Below are 11,425 nucleotides of genomic sequence, written 5' to 3' on the forward strand. Positions count from 1 at the left end.
TGTCCAAAAGGCGGTCCGTTCAGTCAGTTGGGGGATTAGGATTTTATTTGTAGTTTACATAGTTTATATATAACATTAAGGAGCATATTATTTATAATATGGAACATATTATTTATAAATAACTTATATATAAATATTTATATATAATAAATGTTATTTATAATATATAAAAAGGTAATATATATTATATATAATATGTATACTATACTTCCACCACTTTAGACTTTTCCTAAAACCTCGAGGGAAAACTTCATGATTTGTTGTGTCATGGTGTTTCTGAATCACATACATTTTAAACCTGCAATATGAAATCATTACTGAATATTTTCTAATTTAGTTCATTGTTTTGAATCTCAGTTTTTTAACTATCAATTAAGAAAATTAATGCTCAAATATCTTCACAATTTTGTCTGTTATAAAGGGGTAAGTCATTTATCAAAATTTCTCAGTTATCTGTGCTGTTCTGAAAAAAAAAAAAAAAAGGCTAGATTATTGATCCAGTCATAATTTAAACCAATATTTCCAAAGCCTTTCTAAGTTGTGTTGTTTTGGTCAAGTTATTACTATATAAAATAGTAGGTTTAGTTTTGTTATTGGAAAAGGGTCCCGATCCAGGCCCCAAGAGAGGGTTCTTGGATCTCGTGCAAGAAAGAATTCAGGGCAAGTCTTTAAAGTGAAAGAGAGTTTACTAGGAAAGTAAAGGAATAAAAGAATGGCTACTCCATATAGCAGCCCCCAGTGCTGCTGGTTGCCCATTTTTATGGTTATTTCTTAATTATATGCTAAACAAGGGATGGATTATTCATGCCTCCCATTTTTAGACCATATAGGGTAACTTCCTGATGTTGTCATGGCATTTGTAAACTGTCATGGTGCTGGTGGGAGTGTAACTGTGAGGATGACCAGAGGCCACTCTCGTGGCCGTCTTGGTTTTGGTGAGTATTGGCTGGCTTTTTTACTGCAACATGTTTTATCAGCAAGGTCTTTATGATCTGTATCCTGTGCCAACCTCCTGTCTCATCCTGTGACTAAGAATGCCTTAACCTCCTGGAAACACAGCCCAGTAGATCTCAGCCTTATTTTACCCGCCCCTATTCAATATGGAGTTACTCTGGTTCTAATGCTTCTGACAGTTTTACTTCCTCCCCCCAACCCCCCATCAGTCAGCCTTACCTGGATAAACAAGGAAGAATTCAGAAAAAGAAAATAAAGGATTTATGTCGTTCACAAAACAAGATAAAATCTGACCATTTCCTAAATGTCTTAGAAATAGATAAGGTATACCTGGTTTTCCAGTCATACAAATTCTGAGATCATTACATTTAAGTTCTTCACAGTCAGATGCACCAACTTTCCAACTCTCCAGGAGCTGATTATGAGTTTAAGGATTATGCAGGCTGGCAAGCTGGTCTGTGGCCAAATCTCCTAGAGAAACACTAGGTAAATAATTTTAGGTTTTTAACCATATGACTCTTTGTTGAACTAAAGTGTTTAAAAAACCTCTAAGAGAATGATACAGTATACAATAAAGGTATATAGTGTTTCTCAAAACTTATATTTCTACATAATTCAACCACCCTCTTTTTCTGAAAGCCTCACTGTACCAGTGTTCCAGAGGAGTGCTGAAGCTGGTTCCTACCAGCTCACAAAGGCCAACTGTGTTGCATCATTTCCCAGCTTCCCAGGGATGCCACGTCAGTGGCTTGAAATTGGCCACAGTGGGAGTATTTAAACTATGGAAACCAGCGAACTCTAGAAACCAGAAAAACTGGTTATTACATAATTACTACTGTGGTGTTCATAGAATTCACTTTGCCTGTCTTATTCATTGCTATATCCCCCACATTTAGAGAAAGTACCTGTTACATATAAAATAGGCATTTCATAAATACTTGTTGAATGAATAAAGGCTGGAATAAATCACTGAGTGTTTTTACTTTTCTAGAAGATCTAGGATTTATATTTTACCATGACCCCTAAAAGTTCAGTAAGTCTTCTCATACTAAATCTACCCCCTTTTTCTTTTGCTAAGGATATGTTTAAACTTCTCAGTCATTAGGAAGCTGGCAAAAATGGAGCATCTTTTTGTTAAAAATTATTTGTTAGAAGAAATCTGCATGCGAACTTGGAAGAGATACAGTCTTCTGTCGACTGTGGCATTAAATCAGTCCCTCAGGTGGAAAGAATGTGTTACAGCTGGTTTGTTTTAGTAGCATGGCAACCAGGTAGTAACATATTGTGAGCTTAATATGGGGCAATTAATAAGTTTGAATGCCCAATTATAAATTCATCTTGCATAATTCTGGAGCTGCCTCAATTGATATTCATTCAGTGCTTACTGGAAACAGAATAGGAGGTATTGATATTTTGGTACTTGGATTAGAATTTTGCAATTCTTCTCTCAGTTTATCTTCTTTTCCTCAAAAGTTTTTCCTGCTAAGAATGGTGTCTGACAATGATTAACATATCATTTGACTTTTTGCCAAGACAGTTACTGGAAGTCTGATAGATGTATAGTTAAACTTCTTGGTTCCTGCTAATATGACATTACTACAAATATCCACAAAAAACTTTGAGCACCTAAATTAGATGATATTCTGGGGATTGTTACCTATGGGCCAATTAATGACGCTCAAATCTTTTGAGAAGGAATTCCAGTAGTATCATATAAAACAGAGGTTCTTAAACTTTGGAAAGTATCTAAATCACCTATGGCATTCGTTTAAACTTCAGTGTGAAGGATTTCTACTAGATGTTTCTGACGACATCAATAATTTCTCTCCACTTGATTGCTGTTAAGTACTTAACTTGCATATCTAAAAGAAGGGAAATATATTAATTATATTTTTAATTCCTTCACTCCTCTAATCCTCATTTTCTGTCAATTAGTCCTATAAATTTCATTCATTAATGTCTTTCAAAACTGTCACTCTCTCCATTCCACCCACAGTTACTGCCTTAGTTAGTGTTATGGATATTATAGTAGTCTCGCATCTGGGTTCCCTGGTTTCCCTACATAAAATCTTTCTTCCTTTAAATTCATCACCTTATTTGCACAGTTATTATATATATTACTCATACATAATAGTTCTTTAGTGTTTGCTCATCACATCTTTTACCAATCTGTAGAATCCATAGAACTGGTAGAACAAAATATTTTTAGGTGGGACTTGGATAAAATCATATAAAAAAGAATCACTTATAGGTTTATTTTTATGTGGACTTAAAAATATAACTGATACCTTGTATTTGAGACAGGAGAGTTAGGTTCTTGGTATATGGTAAAGTAACAGATGCTGTCAGCACCCTGTCCACATTTTCTTGGCCCACCTGGATTTGCCTTAGAGTTTCCATGGACCATACAAACCAATTATTTCTGATTAACTGGCTGAGGGAGGATGCTTGGTCTGTGCCTGGGTTAGACCTGACTAGGGGAAAGAGCGTTAATTGCTCTCAGAGTAACCAACAGTGAGGGTCAGGAGTTTGTCAATAAATTATCTCAACTTTCTTGCCCCTTGATGGGACAATTCCATGCTGAATTCTACAGTTTCTGAGAGGATATCTGTTGCCTGCTGTGATAACTTGCTCCTTAACATTCAGTTTATTGGCTTTCCTCCATTTCCTTTCACTATTTCCCAATCCCTTAACATGCTTCCTGGAATTGCTTCCTAAGGAAATTTGTTGCATCCAAATCTTTGATTCAAGAAACCTAGTCGAAAGCAGTTGGTGTCAGAGGTGGTCATAGAAAGCAAGTCCTTAGAATGAGAGTCTGAAATCTGATCATTCTCTGGCCAGACAAAATAAAGATCCCATTGCTGATGCTAACAGGGGTGGTAATAATATCAACATGTTGTAGCATTGCTATTACCACGTTTCTGGAAACCCTCAAGGTTTGCAGAAACAACTTTCTCTCTCTGGCTAGCAACTTCCATTGCCTGGAAGCTTCTTCATTTGAGGCCCTTCAAGATGATTCTTGTCCTCCTTAAGATCTGCCTACACATTTTCTCATTATTTCTAGGATAATAACTAGGGTCAAGTTTTTGCATGAAACAAACAAACAAACAAACAAACAAAAAACAGGGATGTATAGTCTCTGCTATTGGTGGGAGTGGATTACTAGTTAAAGAGTTGTAACTCGCGGCCGGGCGCGGTGGCTCAAGCCTGTAATCCCAGCACTTTGGGAGGCCGAGACGGGCGGATCACGAGGTCAGGAGATCGAGACCATCCTGGCTAACACGGTGAAACCCCGTCTCTAATAAAAAATACAAAAAACTAGCCGGGCGAGGTGGCGGGCGCCTGTAGTCCCAGTTACTCGGGAGGCTGAGGCGGGAGAATGGCGTGAACCCGGGAGGCGGAGCTTGCTGTGAGCTGAGATCCGGCCACTGCACTCCAGCCTGGGCGACAGAGCGAGACTCCGTCTCAAAAAAAAAAAAAAAAAAAAAAAAGAAGAGTTGTAACTCATGGTTAATACTAACAGGAATGGAAAGAGCATGTATGGGAATAGTGTAGAATAGGGGCGGGGTAAAATACATGATTAGACAGGGAAGAGTTTATTGCTATGGAGGTATTTTCTCATAACTCAGAGTTTAACATACTGGCAATAACGCTGGGATCTGGTCTTAACATACTACGGGTGTAACTCCTTGAAATGATGGTGATAACAACGACATAGTAAATGAGGTAGAGATGCTGGAACCGCCATAGTAGATAATAAAGCAAAAGATCAGAAGTCCCAGAGGAATCATCATGCTGGAATAAACATATTACAGAAAACAGCTGACTATATTCTCTTGTAGGGCATAGAGGACAATGCCTGCACTAAAGCAGTGAAGAGCGCACTGGTGAGAGGGCCAATGGCATCCCTGAGAAGCTCAGCGATTGCTGTGTGTTGTAAGCAAGTTGATGATAAAAGTTGCTACTATGGTACTAACTGCCTAATATCAGTGATGATAATAGGATTTTAGAATAGAGAGGCCCAATGGTGATACTTAACCACCAGAGGCAGGGTGATTATAATTAACTGCCAACACTGTTGGATAGGCACCAGGGTGCCTATACTAATAAGGATCTGTAGCAATGGCTTATGAACCATGATTTCTTAGGGATGAGAGAGATGGGCAGCCAATGAAGGTATTGCTTGAAGTATATAACTAAATAATACTAAGAGCTTGCAAGTAGAGGGTTGAAATCAACTTTTTTCTTGCAATAGAAAACATTCACTCTTACTCATTTTCCAGATATGAAGCCTATTGACTGAAGAGGAGGCTGGTCCCCTTGAAGAAGGATCATAAAATACTACAACATGCGTTTCCAGAAGGCGTTTGCCAAGTCATCACTCAAGGGCTCTATAGCCATTTACCAATACTCTGTACCCTGGGGCTGGGTATGCTCAGATCTTGTGAGGATTACTTTATATGAGGGTAAGCCAATAGTGATACCAGAGGCTGTAAAATGCTCTCATGGCATCCTTGTTAGAATTGCTAAATATAAAGGCCATGAAACACATGGAGTCCTGGCACAAGTTCAACTCATAGCAGGTCTAGAGTAGATCCAACCCACAACCCATTCTTGGTCATGTCTTCAGTTCCTGAGTACAGAAACATGGGAGAGACGTCGGCAACTAGCAGAATCATCATTTTAGTTCCGCGTTTGTGGAGTAAGAGCCATCATGTTAGAAAAAGCCAAATGGAAACCTCTGAAATTGCCTTCCCCTTCTACTCCCTTATATTTTGGTCAGCATGGTAAATAAGTAGTAATACAGTACTCTATCCTAGGAGGAATTGCAGGAACTCTATCAAAGAGTAAAAAGATGCAGGGGTAGTAGTCTTCATCATATTAAAGTTAAATTGAACTATATAGCCATTATGAAAAACCAGGTGAATGATGCTAGATGCAGGTGAACTTCAAAATGAAACTGTACTAGTTTGTATTGGTCATTATTATTTTTATTATTACAATTATCCTGGAAGTCAATGGAAGAAACTGTTTCCATGAAGAGGAAGTGATCATCTATGTAACTTGCTGCTGATATGTTGACTAAAATGAGAACTAAGACTTGACTATTGGATTTAGCAGCATTGTTGACCTTAACAAGAGCATTTAGGTAAAATAGTGGTGGCAAAAGCTTGACTGGATAGTGTTCAAGACAAAATGGAAGAGAATAATTGCATATAGAATATATAAGCAACTCTTTTAAAAAATGTTTCTGCTAAGTAAAAGAGAAGCAGTAGCTAAAGGGGATTAGAGTTCAAGAGGAATTTATTTTTCCATGCAAGAAAGTAGAACATTTTAAAAAAGTAAATGGGACATATTCAAACAAGAGGAAGTATTTATGTGGACTAGGGAGGAATTGCTATAGCAATTTCCTTGAATAGGTAAAAAGGGTTGGAACCCAGTGTGCAAGTGGAGGAACTCAATTTTTTAAAAATTGCATTCAAATAGATGAGGCAGTATATAAATAAATGAAATCAGTAGTGAGTGTTCCCTTCAGATAACTGTGGTTGGGTTAGTAGCAGGCAAATATGGCTTCAGAGATTACCATGCTCAGGAGATGAAAAGTGTTTAGGATATCTCAGATATCTTATCATTTATTATGTTCATTTTTTGAAAGTTGAAGGTGTAGTGCTGTAATTTTGTCTATACTCAACCCTAATGATTGGCCTAGTATTTTCCATTCACCACATGCAAAAAGTAATTACTCTCGCCTTTTATATTCCTTTTACTTCTCTCTGACACATTTTGAGGGAAAATGCTATGATATTCTAACAATTCAGATGAGCTAAGAGGTAGTATAACTCCACATATGAGGAAGCTTCAAAAAGTTTGTGGAAAAAAATGGAATAAAAAGACAAATAAAAAACATAAGCTTTATTTCTTAACATAAACTTCATCAAGTTCAAGACACTTTAAAAAGTGATGATACTGTAGCAGGATGAGATGCAGACAAAACTCCTCAGACACCAAGTTAAAGGAGGAAGAGGTTTATTCAGCCAGGAACATCAGCAAGACTCCTGTCTGAAGAGCCAAGCTCTCCAAGTAAGCAATTTCTGTCCCTTTTAAGGGCTCACAACTCTAAGGGGGTCTGCATGACAGGGTCATGATTGATTGAGCAAGCAGGGGGTACATGACGGGCTGCATGCACCAGTGGTCAGGGTGAAGCAGAACAGACTGGGAAGTTTCACAATGTCTTTCTATAATCTATAGATAACATCAGTTGCTAGGTCTGGGGTCTATTTTTAACTGCCCGGCTTAGGTCAGGCAGGTCCAGGCCTGGTTTCAGGTCTGGTTCTTTGGTTTCAGGTCTGGTTCCTAGGCACTGGGCTACCTGCCTTTTGTTTTGCTTTTCTTTCCTTTTCTGAGTATAAAACAATATAAAACAATATGAGAGGGTCTGTCTGTCTCTCTTCTCTCAATACCAGCCATTTGTTCTATTCCTAAAGAACTGAGACCATGAGAATTTAACCATGTCAGTGTTTTTTTATTTTTTTACTGAATAAAAATGGGAGTCCTCTACAGATATTTTAAGAACAGAAAACAAAAAGAACTTCAGAAGAAGCCAAATCAAGACTGTAAGGTGGATGCTTAACAATTTCCCATCAAAATTCTAGCAAAATTGTCCCTCCTTGATGAGAGAAATGAAAAGGAGAATTGCCATGGTGGAGAAGGACTCACTGGTGAGGCTTTCCTGGGTATTTTTCTGCTAAAGCTTCAGCTAACTTTCTGAAAACACTCTCATAATAAGCAGATGTTATCATTCTTTAGACCTCCAGAAAGTAAACAAGCAAAATACCTTGAGCATCCCAAAAAACTGTTGCCATGACCTTGCTTTTTACAAGTTCGCTTTTGCTTTGACTAAAGCACTTCCACTACTTGGTAGCCATTGCTTTGATTGCGCTTTGTTTTCAGGATCATATTGGTAAAAGCATGTACCATTTCCTGCTACAATTCTTTGAAGAAATACTTCAGAATCTTGAACCTAGTTACTTAAAAATTTCATTGAAAACTCTGCTTTTGTCTGCAACTGATCTGAGTGCAATGGTTTTGTCACCAATGAAGTGTGAAAAGTTTGCTCCTTTAAATTTTCAGTCAGAATTGTGTGAGTTGAACCAATCGAGATGTCTATGATGTTGGGTATTGTTTCTGCTGCTAATCATTGGTTCTGTTTAATTAGGATGCAAACAAGATGAAATTTTTCCTCAAAATTGATGCAAATAGTGTGCCACTGCAGGCCTCATCTTCAACATCATCTCCTCTCTTCCTAAACCAAGATATCCATTTGTAAATTGCTGATTTCTTTGGGGGCATTGTCCTCATAAACTTTTTGTAAAGCATCAGTGATATCACTATTCTTCCACCCAAGCTTCACCATAAATTTGGTATTTGTTCTGGTTTCAATATTAGCAGAATTAATGTTCTTCTGATAGGGTCTGTTTTCAAACTGATGTCTTATCCTTCTTATTGCCTCAAACTAGATCCTGTTCAAACATGTTACAACAAGTTAGTACAAGTTTATTTTGGTGCAAAAATTTGAAATTTATGCATAGTTTTTTCATAATACGCATTTTCCATGAACTTTTTGAAGATCTCTCTTATATCTGAGCATTTGTGTAACCCTAACTCAAATCATTTCAAACTCTTTTATGATTCATTTTTAGGCTATGTCTCCCATTTCCAAGAGCAAATATCGGTGAAGTGGTAAGATCCTTGGTGGCTTTGAGTAAATTAAAAATATGTGAGATAGGAGAAAATCTCAGGAAGGCTGAGCATCTGTAAAAGCATCAAAAAAAGACTTTCCTGGGCTGAAGGATCAGAAATCACCTGCCTCTGACCCTTGAGTTTACAGATGAGGAAAAGGAGAGTCAGGGGGATTAGGTGATTTACCCTAAAAGATATAACTGAATAATGGCAGAACCAGAGTTAGAGGCAAGGTTTCCTGACTCCTACTCTAGTACACTCTCTATAATACCTTCCTTTTTGATTATAATACATTTGTAACAAAATTAATGTGTTAAATTTTAGGATATATATAAATAATTATTTTTCAGTATGATATACAGTCACAAAGTAAGGATTTACATAAATGACCCACCCAATATTGAGAGGTGACAACATGCTAGCAGCTCTCATTCTCGGTGCCTCCTCGGCCTCGTCGTCCACTCTGGCAGTGCTTGAGGAGGCCTTCAGCCCGCCACGGCACTGTGGGAGCCCCTCTTTGGGCTGGCCGAGGCCAGAGCCGCCTCCCTCTGCTTCTGGGGAGGTGTGGAGGGAGAGGTGAGGGCGGGAACTGGGGCTGCCCAGTGGCGTTCATGGGCCAGCACGAGTTCCGGCAGGCAGGGGCTCGGCAGGCCCCACACATGTAATGGCCGGCTGGCACCGCAGGCCCAGGGCAGTGAGGGGCTTAGTACCCAGGCCAGCAACTGCAGAGGTTGTGCAGGGTCCCCCAGCACTGCCATCCACATACACTGCACTCGAATTCTCGCGGGGCCTCAGCCACCTCCCCGCGGGGCAGGGTTCAGGTCCTGCAGCCCGCCATGTCCGAGCCCCCTCCCCGCTGCAGTGGACTCCCGCATGGCCCGAGCCTCCCCGATGGGTGCCATCCCCTGCTCTGTGGTGCCCAGTCCCATCCACCGCCCAAGGGCTGAGGAGTGGAGGTGCGGCTGGGGACTGGCAGGCAGCTCCACCTGCAGCCCTGGTGCAGGATCCACTGGGTGAGGCCAGCTGGGCTCCTGAGTCTGGTGGGGACTTGGGGAACTTTTGTGTCTAGCTAAGGGATCATAAAAGCACCAATCAGCACTCTGTGTCTAGCTCAGGGTTTGTAAATATACCAATTGGTACTCTGTATGTAGCTAGCCTAGTGGGGACTTGGAGAACTTTTCCATCTAGCACTCTGTGTCTAGCTCAAGGATTGTAAACTCACCAATCAGCACTCTGTGTCTAGCTCGGGGTGGGGGGCGGGGGGTTTGTAAATACACCAATGGGTACTTTGTATCTAGCTAACCTAGTGGGGACTTGGAGAACTTTTATGTCTAGCTGGAGGATTGTAAATGCACTAATCAGCACCCTGTCAAAATAGACCAATCAGCTCTCTGTAAAATGGACCAATCAGCAGGATGCGGGTGGGGTCAGATAAGGGAATAAAAGCAGGCTGCCAGAGCCAGCAGTGGCAACCCACTGGAGTCTTCTTCTAAGCTGTGGAAGCTTTGTTTTTTCGCTCTTTGCAATAAATCTTGCTACTGCTCACTCTTTGGGTCCATGCAGCATTTATGAGCTGTAACACTCACCACAAAGGTCTGCAGCTTCACCCCTGAAGCCAGTGAGACCAGGAACCCACCAGGAAGAAGGAACAAACTCGGGACACACCATCTTTAAGAACTGTATAACACTCACCGCTAGGGTCCGCAGCTTCATTCTTAAAGTCAATGAGACCAAGAACCCACCAATTTCGGATACAGTATATTTGCTATTTGTTATGTATAATATGTTTTTCTATATTTAAAATATTTATAATTACAAAATAACTTCAAAAGCTTTTTTAAAGACGGTGTAACTTAGTTTTGCAAAGAATAAGTTAGGTCGAGTGTTGGGATATACTTAGGACGGTGGCAGAAATATTTAAGGGAAATATTAGGGAAAAATATTAGTTATGATAGCCACAAAGCCCTTTCGGAAGGCCTGAGGGTTTTCGCGTAACTTTGATAATGGACCAGGCTGAAGGCAGGATGGTGGCATTACCTTCAGTTAAATACATTAGAGTAGTAAACAAAGGGAGGTGGGGAAGTTATCTAGTTAAGCTTGTTTACTCATGTGGTCTTAAGATGAGCCTTTGATGTGTGCTTTTCACTTGGGAAGTCCACAATGTCAATTATCCTCTAATGGTGTTGACTCAAGCTTTTGTTAACTAATCCTAATGAATAAATGCAAACCTCCAGCGCTGATGGCCGACATCAGTGACAAACCTCTCTTGGTGTGTAGGTGGCTGGACACTCAGCAAGACTGGCAAAACAGAATATCTGTGTCAGTGTGTGTTTTATTCATCCGTCGTTTGGGCCAGGGTCTATGGGCACATCCCCGCAGCTAATGCCCTCTTGTGTGGAGCAATACCTCAGTTGAGAAATATTTTTTGCTGCTTTGATATAACAGGTTGTTACAGACTAGGAAACCATATTGTCTTAAGAAAGCAAGGAGGAAAAAATGTTTTTCATCAGCTATGGTTTGGCCACTAGACAAGGACTGACATCCACAGCTTTATAAATAAGCATTATTTCCAATATACAGTATGATAACAAGCTCACGGAAGTTAAGTAATGGTTCCAAAGGTAACGGATCCAAAAAGTGGGGAACTGATATTTCACTGAAGAAAGGAAAACATTACTGACCTCATAGTTTTGTGCAGGCTGGACTCTTCCATGTGACTCTGTTCAAATTT

This window comes from Macaca nemestrina, chromosome 3 (genome assembly GCF_043159975.1).
Source record: "Macaca nemestrina isolate mMacNem1 chromosome 3, mMacNem.hap1, whole genome shotgun sequence".
NCBI lineage: Eukaryota > Metazoa > Chordata > Mammalia > Primates > Cercopithecidae > Macaca > Macaca nemestrina.